Source organism: Fringilla coelebs (assembly GCF_963513975.1).
Source record: "Fringilla coelebs genome assembly, chromosome: 1".
NCBI lineage: Eukaryota > Metazoa > Chordata > Aves > Passeriformes > Fringillidae > Fringilla > Fringilla coelebs.
Window position 1 is genome coordinate 33,848,263 of NC_140028.1, and position 16,157 is coordinate 33,864,419.

The window sequence follows — 16,157 nt, forward strand, 5'->3', positions numbered from 1 at the left end:
GAAACGTGCCCCATTCAAACATACGGGGAGGAAAGTGTCATTTGTGTTGTTAAATTTACATTACGTTCACTTTAATTGCATCAGCTGCTAGATAGATCTAGGAATAATGGCATTTAAGAGGAAAATAGCAATCATCTTCAGAAGACTGCAGCATAATGGAGGAACCTAATTAATTTAACTTTGCAGTCTTCCATAATGGCTGCACTTTATCACTTCCACAGATGGAGCTTGAAGGAATTAACAATGCTGTTTATCCCAGCAGACATCTCTGACTGTGGTTAGCCAATGGCAGATTTCCCACTTAAAGATGCATTTCTTCACTTGAGGGAAACCAACCCGAGCCCTGGCAATAGCTGTTGAAACTTGCTATTACTATATGTGTGTGGGATATTGAAAACCTGAGAAAATGCGCAATATGTGTCTCTTTATGGTCTCATCAAGGGACGCTGGAAGAAGAGAGTGTTTCCTTGCTTACCAGAGCCAAGGTTTTCCAGTACCATTTCGGTTTTGCTTCCCTTATTTTCCCCTTCACTAGATTTTTTTTTCTTTACAACGTATCCTGCAATTTTTTTTTTCCTTTAAAAAACTCAGTACGTGTCTTTTCCTAGACGCGTAGAATTCAACCCCTCTCCTAGATGATTTGCAATGTTTACAGGCTTTTCATGCCTGTGAAACCTGAGTAGACTTGAGGTAAGCACTCCTCCACACACAAAACACGGTAAAACCCGGATTTTTTTAACAAGTTGATTGTTTATTATTTCAGGAAACAATGCATTTTCCACGCTGCCATATTCTAGGGTGCACACACACTCACACCCTCCGGTCACCCGTGGGTGTCAGAGGAAATCGGATGGGAGAGATATGCCGTGATACCAACCTAGGGATGACCCACAGCACTTCAATGCTCTACACCATTACCCGCATAGCTGGGCTAATACAAAGCGCTGTTTGGCACCTTTGAGAGGGGTATTTGTTACCCCAGCAGCAGGGAACCAGATGAGCACATCGTCGACACCACTGTCTCTATCCACTCCTGTAAAAAGAGAAACGTTTTGAGGGGGCTCGGAGCCAAAGATGGTTCTGCGTTCTATGTGCTTATGTATTCGAGGCGGATCTTAGACTGCATTGCCCCTTTTTTTTTAAGGTTTATTGGCATATTGGCATCCGGAGTTTGTTGACGCTGTTGATTTGTGGGAGGGAGTGAGGCGGGGCGGAAAAGGGCGGGCTTGCGCACTTCCAAGTGCCTGGCAAGCAAAACTCCCATCCTTGAACTTAGACCTTACCACTGCCCAAAATGACAATCTCGTACCGTTCTTACACCCTGGCAGAGAAAGCGTCTTTTCCATCCCTCGTTTGTACTCAGCAGTGTCCAATAGAAACCAGCTCATGCACGGAAAAATCCAGGGCTGCTGGTAAAATTCATACAGCTCTCAGTTTTTATAAAGTAAAGGTGAATGGCAGCCCAGGAACCACCTGGGCTTTTTGTGCCGTGTTATTTAGGAAGGCAGGTTTGGAACCAAACCTGAATTTGTTAATCTGGCAGGTACCTCCACCAGCCTCCAGCGGGGTGACAATGAGTATCTAAGTCATGCTGTCATTTCTCTCCTGGTCAGAATAAGTCCTCTGCTGCTGAGAGCGTGGAGGGGAGAAGAGCTTGCCTTTCACCCTAGCCAGGAGTGCTCCCATCCCCGGGCTCTGTTAGGCAGGTACAGCAGGGAGAGTGCCGGGATTTGAGCCGGTGACGGGCGCCGTGCCGCACGCCTCGCTAATGAGGAGACAGTGATGTCGCTTCGCTAACCGGTCTGAAGTCCTGGGCACTGGCCATCTGAAAATAACCTGGCACATCTATGTGTCTGTACTTCCACGGGGAAGAGGAAAAAAAAAATTTAAAAGGAAAGTAAAGATGAACGGGCACAGAAAGCGCAAGGGATCTCAGGCTCCGGCTGGCACGTAGCTTAAGTCTGAGCGAGGGACAAAACGTGAGGTGCAATTGCGTGGAAACCATTTACACCAGGAAAAGGAAAAGAGAACAAACAAACAAACAGCGGCCAAAACTCGGGGGCTGGGGGCGGGGGGGAAGATCCCGGACACGGCCGCACGGTGAATTCCGCGGAGGCACGGCAGCGCCTGCGAGCCGGCTGCACCTGCTCTGCCCGACAGCCCCCGCGCAGACCCGCCGGGCCCCCGTGGGTGCCCGCAGGCTGACGGGGCTCCTGAGGCGCTGGTGAGCCGAGGGGGAGCTCTGCGGTCTCCCGGGGCCAGGGTGGGGACCCTGCCGGGTGTCAGCGATGCGGTCGCTGCGGGTGGTTAAGTTTTGCTTATGATGTAGGATAACGCCGCTGTGGGACCGTGACGCTCTGGAAATCCCGCCCGTGTTCCAACCCCTTCTTACTCGGTAGTCACATATTCGCAGCGATACTGATTTCACTGAAAATAAAGTTGTTGGGTTTTTTTAAACCGGCAAAGTGTAGCTGTTAAAGAGATAGAACACAAATCCCAGCGGGAAGCTTTCCCGCACGCTGTGGGATCCCACTGTCCCCTCGGAAGTGCTGGAGGGACGCGCCGGCCCCGGGTCCCGCACAGAGCGGTGGGCGGGAGAGGAGCGGCCGAGGCGGGAGCAGAGCAGGGAGCGGAAGGCGGCCGCTCCTCCCCTCAGCTCGGGGAGAGTCGCCAGGGAATCCAGCAGGACTTTCCTGTTTACCCGGCCCCAGTGGCCCCCGCTGGTGCTACCTCTGATGCCGGCGCCCGGGGAGGGGAGCAGAGGAGCGGGAGCGCGGGGAGATTGTGGCGGCTACGGTCAGCCAGGAGATGGGAAGGCTGCAAGGCTAGCTGCTCTGTAGCTTGGATCCTGCTCAGCCAGGGAACAGAGCTGCTGTGCGGAGGAAGCAGCATCTTCCCCCTTCCTTGCCTGAACAGTCAGAGGCCAAACCTCCCTGGTGTTCCCGCAGAGCTGATCTGCAGCTGGGTCATCAGGGCCGGAGCAGAAGTTCTGACGCGCTCCCCGGTATCAGATCCCCCCGTTTTCCTCACTCAGGTTCCCTTCGGCTCCATTCACAGCGCAAGCCGCTCCTGCAAGGCGGCCGGGCCGGGGCAGGGCTGGGCCGGCCCCAGGTAGGGCGCGGAGCAGGGCGGCTGCGGCGGGCGGGGAGCTGCGAACGCCTCCCCCGGGGCTTCCCGCGCCGAGAGAGCTCCGTCCGGGGTTTGAAACGGGGAGAACGCGTAAATCTTAAAATTTCCTATGAAAATTAATAAAAACACACGAAATCCTAGACGGTCCATAGCAACAGATTTTTATCTACCGTTTTACGTGCTTCATTATCCACCTAAATATAACCACCCCGTGATTTAATGTAGTTCACGGAGACCACAGGCATTTTTGGCTTCTCTTAGCCTTTTTATTCTAGCGTTGGCAGTGCCTGACTCAGTCTTCTCTCAACATTTGACTGTATCTGGCAGTTGGGATAAGACCAAGGAGGCAGAAACAGACTTCATTCGATGGGTTTGTCTCGGTGTCACTTCCAACCAACTTGCAGAACCCCTAGCGCTTCAAACCCTGTTTTTCGGTAATTGCCCCTGTGCCTTCGTTTTCTGCCACCGTTATGTCACAACGGGCAGCTCTCTGGAAGCTGGAGACCCCGGTCGGGCTTGCTGGAGGCGGGGGTTGGCTTTAATCAGCGTAGTCAGAGAACCAGAATCAGGTGTGGATTTGTTTCAGGGCATGTTTGCATCAATCAGTATTTTCGTTACAATCTTGTCAACAGTTTTAATTCAAAGCTTATGCTAAAGCCGAAGAAACTGAGCCATACAAGGGAAAGAGTTATTTTTAGAAAAATATCGTTAAACAAATTGGCATGGATGAAATATTCTGATGGTACTAGAGGCTAACATTTTTTCTTAGCTTTATCAACAACGAGATGGCTCGATGCTGTGGGGCAGGGTGGTCTGCAATTTTGGCGAGCATCGACCGTGGCCTGCCAATCCACAGGAGCGCATCCTCTCCTCCTGAACTTTTCCCCGTCTGTCGGTGCCAGGCGCAGACAGAACCCTGCGCTTGGCCCAGCCCCAGGAGCGGCGGTGCGAGCTCTGAGGCTCTGCGAGCGGGGTCCCAGCGGCAGCCCTTGCGCGCCCCGGGGCGTTCCGCGCCCCCGCACCCCAGCGCGCCCCACATGCCGCTCCGCGGGGACCGGCGGCGTGGCCCCGGGTGCTGCGGGCAGGGAGGGCCGGGGGCTCTCATCGGCTGCCCAGGCTGTGCGCGGCAGGCGGCCGAGAGGTTGTACGCGGGTTTGCGGGGGCAGCCGATGCCAGGCGCGGCTCTCCGGGGCCGACTCAGCCACCCCGCCGCCCCTCTCGGGAGGTTAAACTCACCGGATTAAAGGCTAACCCGCCGGAGAAGCGCTCCTACCTGCGCTGTATTTTTGGCTTAGCTATTTGCGCGGGGCTGGGGGGCCCGGCTGCGCGGACGCCCTGCGTGCGTCTGGCCGGCTCTTTTCGCTCCCGCTCTCCGGCATCCCCAGCTCACTTTTCACATCAAATAGGCCATTAACTTTTGATCCTGCCTGTTACATTCCAGGTTTCCCAGTGATGTTTCCTGCACACTGAGCACCCCCCCCCCCCCCCCCCGCCCCTTCTCTCCCACTTCGCATTTAAACACGACCCGGTAGATCTGAATTTCTGTCGAAAATGTAATTTTGAACATATGCACTCATTCGTCTCTTCGCGCTTGGCCTCACACCGAAGTCCCTCTCGGAGGAGGGACCTAACGTTTTAGATGCCCCAGAAGAGCGTTGAAATTTTGGCTTGCCTACATCTTTCAGCGACCGAGCCAGAACGAGACCTATTAAAGCACCGACTGATGCCTGCAAATACAATATCCATAACTTCACAGTCCTTACGCGACTATTGGCAATGGCTGCGCCCAAGCGCAGCAAGCAGCCAAAGGGATCTGTGGGGCATTCTCTACTCCCGTTTAGAACGTTATTAAGAGGGAGCAGTGACTCGGGCTTCAGCCGAATAGGTTTTGCGGTTTTTTCTCCCCCATATGATTTCCTAGTTTGCTCTCTTGGCCGTAAGAAACCACTGGAGTGACCGAGCAGTGTTGGAGGAGCATCCCTTGGGTGCCACAGGAGGTCACCTCAGCGAAACAGGGGTCGGTCCATGGTGGGTGGAAGGGGATGATTTCACGCATGGTTGCACCCCAGTCCCGGCCCACCATCCGGCTTCCCCCAAACCTCGCTGCGGGGGGGACCGAGGCGGCAGAGCCGCCGGGTGCGTTCCTGCCATGTCCTTCGGAGCATCCTTCAAGGGCTCCACGTCCCTCGAGCCTGGAAAGTCCCACCAAACAGCCAGGGAGGGGAGTGCTCAAAGCACTGGGCTCAGCATCCCCTGCCCGGCTCCGCGCTTCCCTGGGCCCGCGGAGGCGGAGCGGGGCGGGCGGCGAGCGCGGCTCGGCTGGGTCCGGGAGGCGCCGCATCCCCCTGCTCCCTGGCTTGTGCCTAGCACCTTTGCACTGTCGAATTTCATCGTGGGAAAGTATTTACTTAAAATTCGCCGTTTCGTTACATTTTGACCAAAAAAAAAAAAAAAACTCTTTCTAGAGTATTTTCAGACGTGTGTTCAGAAGGGACTTGAGAAAACTCAGCGATGGTAATTTTAAATTCAAACATTTCTCTCCAGATATCTAAAGATGATACTTTTTCCTAGTAACCTGTCAGAAATGTCTTGCAACGCCTTCATATAATTTTACTCATTAAAAGAATACAAATGTTTTATTTTGTCATCATTACACTAAATATTTGCCTTGTTAATTAATATTTTCTTCAAAGACACCTGAACCTCCTGTTACAAACACCATTTTCCTCAAATATACTAAGAAATTTTCTGCAGAGCACCTAGGGAGGATACAGGTAACGACAGATTAGCAAGACTTAACATTGTCAGCAAAAATGATTAAATTACACCGACCAGCCTCTTGGACTGCTGGGAGTTAAATCGAGCCATAATGTTCTAAAGGAAAACAAAGAATGTGAAATAAGTACAAGTTTCCCTAGACTCCTTTGATTAAATTTCTGTACCTGATAAACTGCACTTCAAAACATGCAATAGTGACTACACTTAACTACACTTAACTACTTTAGAAACGGTCTTATGTTAAATAATGCACAAGTCCGTGTTAGCAGAATATGACATTAAACAAGTGGCTTGTCGCTCTGAATAGTTCAGCCTCCCGTTAATACCGATGTTAGGTACACAGGCTTCTGATTTCAGGCCTTTACTGCTGAAAAACCTCATCTAGAGTTGTGGAGAGAGCAAGGTTAAGGGTGTTCTTTCATTGCACATGGAGTGTTCAGTTTTAAGAACTTAATGAGCTAAGGCACAATTAAAGTTACCAGACAGTTTAAAATACAGGATTACATTGATAATTTACTCTATAATCTGGTTTTAGCCAGTTATTAATGGAGTAAAATTCTGTAAATTCATGTATTCTTAAATAGTTTGGGGAGTCGTTTCACTAAAACAGAAGTGTCTACACTGTTAGATCTTAGCATCCGAGATTAATTTTCAGATACTGAAAAAACAGAGCTCAAAAGTCATTGGAAGTCAGAGGGACTTCTCCCACTGACCTGGAGACTGTGGGAAGTTTCTATCTGCACCGACACAATTAGCAGATTATGAAACTGGAAGACGATCTTATCTGCTCCTCCACACAATGCTAAATGGCTGCTTTCCCCACCTACCTCCATCTTCATTAATTCTAGACAACCACCCATCAGAAAGATAGCGACAAAATAATGTATTACTGGGGGGATGGGGTGGGGGATGGGTAGCATAGCAGAGGGAAAAACAATTTAAATTATATTTAAATCATCCAGTCACATGGAAGGCAAACATTGGTTGTATTGAAAATATAAGCATCACATATGAAAATGGTTTCATTTGGGGAGTTAAATAAAATATAACCAAGAGTTAGAAGATGAGACAGATTAACATTCGAATGGACTATTTGTTATTTGTCTTCTCGTGGGACCTTTTAAAGGGGTAGGTGGAGATCTGTTGTCACATGTGGCTCACCAACACTGCATTATGGGTGGCAGTTTGCACTGGATCCCAACAGCCTCTGTCTCAGAAATGTTTCCAGGTTCCATTAGAAGCCATTAGGCACCATCTGAATATTGTCCTTTTTTGTAGTAATAAAAATCTTGCTTTTAATTACATCTACATGTAGCTAAGGATCCTGGAACTGAAAAGATGAGTTTTATTTGTCCTTCTTTGCATGGATAAGTCAGGTTCATACTCATGGCAGTGCTTTTGTTCGTAACAAAACGACTGTGATTCTGTCAGTGACTGAAGGAATCAAAGTCTGAAAAGGTTTGAAAGAGACAAAAGAACATTTACTAACTAAGGAAGTCCCGTTTTATACTTCCTTTCGAGTATGAAACTTAAGTGAAACATATTGTAGAAACTGAATGTAAGCTTGAGATGCTTCTAGAAAGTTAAACCCCAGTGCTGGGGGTTTTTTTTAACTCATCAGGGCAAGGTAGCAGCAAACCACAGTAGACCCGATTCAGAAAGAAAATGTCATACAGATAGGACACAAAAATGTCCCTGGAAATGAACTCAAATCCTCCAGTCTCTTAAACCACACTGTATTCTTGAATGATGAATTTTGTATTTGGAACCCTTGCTTAGTTGAAAGAAGTGTAAAGACAGCTCCCTACTGGCAAAGTATCTGAGGAGGTTACAGAATGCTGTTTATTCCAGCTAGCGTCTGGAATAAATTATGTTCAAGAAATTGGCTCCTGATACTCCTATTTCAGATGAGAATTTGTACAGAGTGCTAAGTCCTAACACTTCTGGCCAAACCATGGGACTCATTAGGATTTGCCATTCATCATACCTGCCAGAAGCTCTCAGATTTGGAGAGGTGCTTGTTTTGAGGAGTGAAAGAATAACAGAAAAGAAACTGTTTACCTTGGCATTACTGTCAGTTCTCAAAGGCAACCGTCTTTCAAATTTCAGGGCTATGAGTTGTCAGACCTAATATGCTTTCTTACTATTCCTACTGAAATTCATTAGCTACATAAGGAAGACCCACACCAGTTTTAGCTGACATTACAGGTCGAATAAACCACTTAACATTTCAGAGGTTTCTATTGCAGATAAGGGGATAAATGGCAGCAGGTGACCTGACAGCTCTCGGGGTGGGAGGGAGTTTTCACAATTGGTTTTTAATCCAGTAGCAACAGCAGATGCTTGACAACTCATTAGACCGGACTCTAGGAAGCAGGATAGCAATCTCACTGCTATTCTAAACATTTGGATCTATAAACCATGCTTACCAATTTCCGATTGTGAAGGGTAATTATGCTAATTTTTTACTCAGTGCCTAACTATTATATAGGCTTCACTTGAAGCCTTCACTCGTGTTCTTTTCACAACATTAACAGCTCATAACCCTGCAGAAAAGGAAAGCTAACAGAAATACCTCTAAGCCAAATCTAAGACAATCCACATCACTTACCACCACAATGGCCAGGGCTTCCTGTAGGAAGGAGGTCCACTCTTTTACGAGCAAGTTGAGGCCTCTCATGGTCCTCCTAGGAGCTGTATTGCCAGCACTCTCGCATGCCTGTGCATCAATTCTGCTCTTGCTGCAGCGGACATTAACATTTTATTCTGAGGTATCCAACACAAAAATCAGAGCACCTCTGGGGAATTAGATGTGCTTTGGCAGAGACTTTCTTAAATGTTTTTGGTATCTGTATGGTTTTTGAATACTCTCCTACTTGCTCAAAATTACAAAATACATATGAAATATGAATATTTGATGATTTTTTTTTTTACCAGTAAGATTTCTAGGTAAAAAAAGAATTTGGACATACACTTAGCCCCACATCTGATTTTGAAAAAAGGCTTCATGCCAGAGTGGATAGTCAAACAAAGATCATGAATGTCTGAAGAAACTGCTCTGTGCAAGGTAGAATATGGACTGCACATGTCTATTCCATAAGTCAAGGACAAAGTATGTTGCAGAGATGAGGTTTTCCATTTTGCTTCTAGAGATTTTTATAGAATCACCCGTGCTGTTCTCCATTACATATTCCACTGCAAGAGAGCAAATGGATCTGTGACTTTACCTTTCTTGAGTCTTTCTCACAATCTGTGAACCAAAATTTTTACAGCCTATAGATCACATTCACAGGTCAGGTATGCTACAGAAATTTAATCTCCTTCCCTGCAGTGTAAAAATTCATTATCCCATTGTTGTGGGTCAAGGTGAGTTTTGGCCGCTGGATTTTGTGGGAATTAAACTTGGTTTTGTACCTTAAAATTATATCAAACAAGAAATACAGTGTTGAAGTAATACAGGTACAATGAAAATTTAAAAAAAATATATACATATAAACATCCCATATTTGTCAATTCAAAACACAGCCTAATGCATTCATTTAACTTCAGAAGAATGTGGACTCCATCTCTGTGAATATTTCGTATATGGCCCCATGTGTGACATTTTAATCAACTCTCACCCTTTAATTTACAGGACTGGAGAAGAAACACGTGGAGGAAAAACCCTTATAATTGTTAAAAAGTTAAAATGGATTCCATGTGATTTGTGTCCTTCAGGACAAACATTATTCTAGTAATTTAAATGGCGTTACTTGTATACCTCCATAAATGCTTGCTGGGACATAATTTCAATTTCTTTAAAGGTAGAGATAGGTTTTTTACTTTCTGAAACTGGCATAAAAGCACACCAAGAGAGCTGGGAAAAGAAAATAGTGGAAGAGTATGTACTGAAGACAAAGAAGTGGAATGGAAGAACTTGAAGCAATGGCCACTTTTTTTTTCCCTTTCTGGTTTAAGGGAGAAGAAAGGGACGAGGAGAAGGCCTGGACTGCACTGTTCAAATTTACAGCTACAGGTAAAAAATCCCGCCAGCAGCTCTGTTTGCTTCAGTGTCTGGACCAGGTTGCCCGACTGAGCAGGGCTTTCACCTGTGTTATACTCGGATGCCCGTGCTATACACCTTATGCAGGGTCTAAAGTCATGTGTCTGTGATGAGGAAGTGAAGAGGATGTTCTACCACTGCTCTGCAGTAACATTATAACTGAAGCATAAGACATATGGAATCTGACCCATGCTTTCTCTCTTCATGGGTGATGAGGAGGGGTGGATGCGTACAAGCTCGGATTTTAGGGGTGATCCGAAGTCCGCGGGATCAGGCGCCATATGCCTAGCACAGCTTCTCCCAGCGCAGCATTCCCATGCAGACCTAGACGCCCTTACTCATTCTGTGCCTTCAAGCGATGGCTTTACCCACGATGGTGAGGAGCGGTGTCAGACAAGCCCCTGGGGCCGGGGGATGCTGCCGGTACCCTTCCGACTGCGCACCGTGCGGGCCCGGCGCTGCCAGCTGGGCTCGGTGTTACCTGCAGCCGTCCCTCACCTCCCGCGGCGCTGCAGGAAGCCGGCATTCCTCAGGGCCCATCCTCGCCTCGCTAATAACATCTTAATTCTCAGAAATGAAATTGAAAGAAAATAATAATTTTAATAATTTTAAAAGCGTGCGTTGGTGGGGCGGGAATGGGGGGCGGCCAGCGGCGCTCTCGTGTGTGACGGCGGGCCGAGAGCGGCGGCAGCGGGCGGCGCGGCCGGGCAGGCGCGGTGCTGCCGCCGGGCGAGGCGGCGGCGGCGGCAGCGGGAGGAGGCGGAGGAGGCGGTCGAGCCGCTCCAGGGAAGTTTTCTCGCCGCCGCCTCCCCGAAACCCCTCCCCGCCGAGCGCGGCTCCGCGCTCCTCGAAACTTACCGCCGGGCGCCGCTCCTGGGGAGCCGCCGGGCCCGCGCCGCCGCCCCGGAGGCCCCGCGGAGTAAGTGCGCGCCGGGCCGGGCCGGGCCGAGCCGAGCCGAGCCGAGCCGAGCCGAGCCCGGGCGGCGGGGCCGCGGCCGGGGGTGCCGGACACGTGGGGCGGGCGGGAGGCGCCGGCTCAGCGCCGGGGGTTGCGCGGGCGCCCAGCGGAGCGGGGCCGGCGGCCGGAGGGAGGGAGGGAGGCAGGGAGGGAGGGGCGAGGCCGCGGGAGCCCCGGCGTGGGAGGGGAGGGGGCGGCGGAGCGCAGCTCGCCCGGCGCCGCGGGAGCCCCGGTGCCGGCCGGGGCCGCCGGGCGCTGCGGCAGCGCTGAACGCGGGTTGTGTGTCGGAGGGTGACACAACGCGGGTTGCGGGTCGGAGGGTGACACAACGCGGGTTGCGGGTCGGAGGGTGACACATCGCGGGTTGTGGGTCGGAGGGTGACACATCGCGGGTTGCGGGTCGGAGGGTAGCAGTCTGTGGACGCTTCGCCGTGTGTGAGCGTGTCCGCCTTCGCCCCGCTCCCCGGGGCTGCCGGCTGTGGGCACGGCAAGTGTCAGGGGAGCGAGGAGCGCGCCGCTCCTCCTCCGACGGACGGGGAAACGAGACCGGTGCCGGGGCACCGACGGCGACCCCGCCGAGCGCGACCGCAGCGGTGTCCCGGGCACGGCCCCGGTGGGGCGGCCGCCTCCCCGCCGGGAGCCCGCTGGCTGCCTGCCTGGGATGATGTCCGGTGCTCCCCCCTCTCCGCTCCGCGCATCCCAGCACCTGGGGAGGAGAGTGCTGAGCAAGGGCAGCCGGGAGGGGTGCACCCACAGGTGTATCCTTCCTCAGCTCGCTTTCTGGGGTTCTTATTTCTCCCGCCGTCACCTAAGACCTTCAAAGAGATGGATGGATGTGGCTACTTATGAAGTGGTTTTGGTCCCTGTTGTTCATCCTGGAGATAAAGCTTTTTTTTTTTTTTTTCCAGGAAATACTCTGTTCTTTAAGATGGTATTCAAACTGGCAGTTTTTCTATCAGAAAGTCAGAGTTTTCTTCTATTATGAAAATATAACAGTAGGCTTCCCCCCTCGCTCCACCCCCCCCCCCCTTTTTCCCCCCATTAGATTCGTAGCAGCACCGTGTTGTTTAAATTGCAGAGTAGCTCCCATTAACTTTTAGTAGCAAAACACTGTTTTTATTACATATGGTCCAGCAAAATGCAGTATGAACAGCAGCACCAGACAGTTGCTACGTTTGAAGACTCACACTTTCCATAATACTTTAAAATAAAAATATGGTTATAAGAAGAGAAAATGGTCATTCAGTGCTGTCAGAAGTTCTTTGAAAAGAGTGGTGTGTGGAAAGTCCCTATGAAACAATTTCCAGATTAGAGCTGTTCATTCTCTGCCAAGAGCTGTGTAAGCATGAACTCTAATGAAGGTAGTTGTAGGATCATGGAGTAGGCACGGAGCAGGTAGTCCAGCTGCAGCAGAAAGTAAAGAGACAGAAGGGCAATATGTATGGAAATGTCCCTAATTGAGGACTGCAGCTCGTGGAGGTAGCTGGCACATCTTCTGAAGGCTAGTCTAGATACGTTCCTCCCAAACCTTTGTTCTAGCTTGTACACAACTTGTTCTACTGTAGATTGAAGTGTGATGTAAAACACAAGAATGCATGTTCTTCAGCAACCTTTCAAAATGTATGGATTACACTTTCTGAATGGGGCACCAGTCCTCAAAATTTTAGAAATTCTAATAGCATCAATAAAAATATTTATAACCCATCTAAGTAGAAATGAAGTCCCTGGTTCCTTATGTGACCATAACCAATGGTTACCAGTAGCACCAATAATTGGCATTATTCATTCCAAGCTTGATGTACCATTACTAATTTTATTTATTAGCTACATCTTCCCATGTGAAGTGAATCACAAATAGGGTAGGAAGAGAAAGGAGGAAGCTCTTTATTTTTTTTTTTTGTTTGTGGCTCTGTCCTCCTTGCGCTGCAAAACTTGTCACTATGGGCAAGGTGAGGGATTGACTCTGGCAGTAGAACTGTAAAATCTTCAAAGGTCATTTGAACAGTTTCTCCCAGTCAGCCAGAAACTGGGGCTCTCTGGCATCCTGTGCATTTAGAGAATTTTACATTATTTTCTTTGTTTCTCTCATTCAATTGCTTAATTATAGAATCAAAAAATATTAATGCTCAAAATAACCTTTCCTTCTAGATTTAGAGAGAGTGATACAAAATTAAGAGTTTAAATTGAGTTAGGAGGCTTGAGATTTTTTTCCTTTCTATCATTTTTACTCTCTTTGACTGTTTAATCTGATATACCAAACATCATAAGATAATGATTTCTCAAATGTCTGGACACTTTTAGTGCTTTTTTTTTTTTCCCCCTTTGTGACGCAGAATATCTTCTCACTCTGTCTGACAGTGCTAATCCTGCTGCATGGACCTAGGAAGTAAAATACAAATTTACCATTGAGTTTTGTGGTATGGGTCAAACTACCACGAGAAGGCTCTAATGGTCAGACCAAGAAAAGTGTGCCTGGATTTGATGGAGTGCCAGTGAGCTGTGGCTGCCTGGCAGTGCCACCCAGAGGGGCAGCTCTCGGGGGAGCCTGGGGGCAGCTGCTGTCCCTAACCCAAGCCCAGGCAGGGGGTCAGTGCCCCAGTCTGCCCAGGGCCCCCAGTGTGCCGGGCTGCCTGGAAAAACCACCGAGGTGAACTCCCTCCCTGTGAGGTGGGTCTGCATTTGTGCAGCTCCCCTTAAAACGAAGTGAGCCAGGAGAAAGCTCTTTTTATTTATCAGAGCGGAAATTGTGTGTAAAGTTCTTAAAATCAAGGAGGCCACAGCCGGGTACTTCTCATGCTTTTAAAAGCTTTTCCAACTCGAAGTTGTTTCTCTGTCCTTCCCATGCTGTTTCCATAGCGAGTCACACCTACTGCTACATTAGGCAAATGGCCTAATTCCTGAAAATTTTGAATTTTAATTACTCAGCTCAATAGGTTGAGCTCTTTATCATCTGGATATTGAAGGGGATTGCATGTTGTTGTGTGAATAAAATTTCTTTTTTTATGTTTAATGTTATATTGTTCTCAGAAGAAAGTGAAATATGTTCAAAATGATAGTGTAGTTAATTCTTCACTTTTTCCTTTATTATGTAATATTATTTATAAAAACTTAGCTATAACATTATTTGATAAGTTAAACTATTTTTATAATAGTTGTAAAAATCGTATTATATAGATAATAACCATTGTCTGTTCTTCCCACTTGGTATATTGCTATGGTCAGTAATATTTAACAATAATTAAAGTTTCATCTGGAGCTGTGATGGTGAAAAAGATTGCAAGACTATTAGGATAAGCAAACACTTAAGAAGTGTGCCTGTTGCTAGAGGACAGACTGATTTATTTGATTTATTTAACTACTTAATATCTACTGTGTTTTGCTCTTGTGTTTTATTTTTTTCATGAATGTATATAGAGTTCATTCTCATTGGTAGATACAGTTTGGAGATATGGAGAACTGAAACTAAATATTGTTGTTTGACTAGGTGCATTTTTTGCTGACAAAACCCACAAAATGCATCTTTGTGTAGTTGTGTAAGCAAAACCTATTTATCAAGGTTCCAAATCCTTAAGTTTTCAGTTTTTATTATGCTAAAAATGAGGAGCTGCTGAATTCATTTTCATGAAAACATAGTCTGGAAGAAGTCAGAGGAGAAGAATGTCATCTTTCAAGGAAAAGATACGATGAAGTTGAACAGAACAGCGTTAAAAACCAAAAGTGTTTTAGTATTGTTTTGCAAGAAATTTGGATACTATTTGGACCTATAAACACTCCTACAATATATTTTTTTTCTGTCCTGTAATATTCCAATGCTAATTGTCCCCATTTGTTAACAATTTATTGGTGGGGTTTAATTTCTTAAGGAGTGACTGCTGGCTAGAAAAGAGAGAGAGCTCCCAACCAGTGCCTCCTTGCTTGAGCCACTGACAGCAGGGATGGCCCCACCTGGCTGGGCAGTGCCTTCCCTGGGATTGCTCCTGAGAGACAGGAGCTTGAGGACGTAGAACAGAAACAGGAAGGAAAGTTGGCATCATTGTTAGGTAAAAACAGTACCACTTCTGCTTTAAAATTAGTTTTCAGTTAGTGAATTAGGGGTATTTCTGGTCACCATGGACCAGGCTTCCGAGGGTATTTAGGTGGCTAAAGGTGCAGCTGGGTCTTTACTGTAATTCACAAGGGTGCTTGCAATATAAACAAACAGACAAACAAGGAAGTGTAAATGGCTGGAGGTGCTTAGGCTGATGTGATGCCTTTAAATATCCCATTGGATCTCACACTGACAGATCTGACAGTTCAGTGGTACAGCCTTCTGGTTTTCTCAGGATTAGGACCATTCATGCTCTTTCATTTGGCCTTAACAGAGGCTGAAAGAGATCCCATTCTCAGAAATGAGTCCAAATGAAGAAAATAGACTACTTGCACCTCCTAGTGAAACTCATCCCAATTTCAAGTTGGTACCTCTACTGCATGGAGAGAGGCAGAAGTATTTGTAGAAATTGATCTGTTGTAAAGACTGAAGAAAACATGCTCATTGCACTGTGTGATTGTTGTGACTTACCAGTGAAAATTTTGGTTGACCTCAGGAGACAGGGGAGTTTTCTTGTTGTAAAGAAGAGAGCAGCATGCTTAGCCTTGCTGCTGGCGGTGTGAGGAAGGTCACTGCTGCGCACACCGGGTTGGTGGTTGATGGCTGTGAGATCTGCAAGGGGCACTCCCATGGGGACACCAGAGACACGGCTCTGTGCCACACAAGGACAGCTGCACTGCTCCAAGGGCAGGGAGTCCAGAGGCAGCTGGGCTCTCACTGGCACCTCAGCTGGCCCTGACCCAGTGCTTGGGTCCCCCTCACCGAGGGATGCCAAGACTTCACCTCTGCGTTTCCTGGTTGAATGTTGGCTTTCTATAGGCAGGGTGACTCCCTTGCATCCATGTTTTCTGTGACCCATCTGTCTGGGTGGATTTTTCTGCTCCCTGGGATGCTGTGGCATCCACTACTGAAAATATTGCTGGTATACTTGAATGCTTTTACCAGCCTTGGGGAAGCTTAGGTTTTAATGAAGGTTGTTACAACTTTAGACTAAAATTTTTCTGATTTATTAAAAAAAACCTTAAAAAATTATAAAACTTAGACAGTTCACCTAGAGGGAAATTACTTTAATTGCTCTGTGTAAACCTTAAAACCTCTACATGTGACCTGTATTAATTATAACTAGCAAACTTTTACCTGTTTGCACTGAATTATGCAGAAGC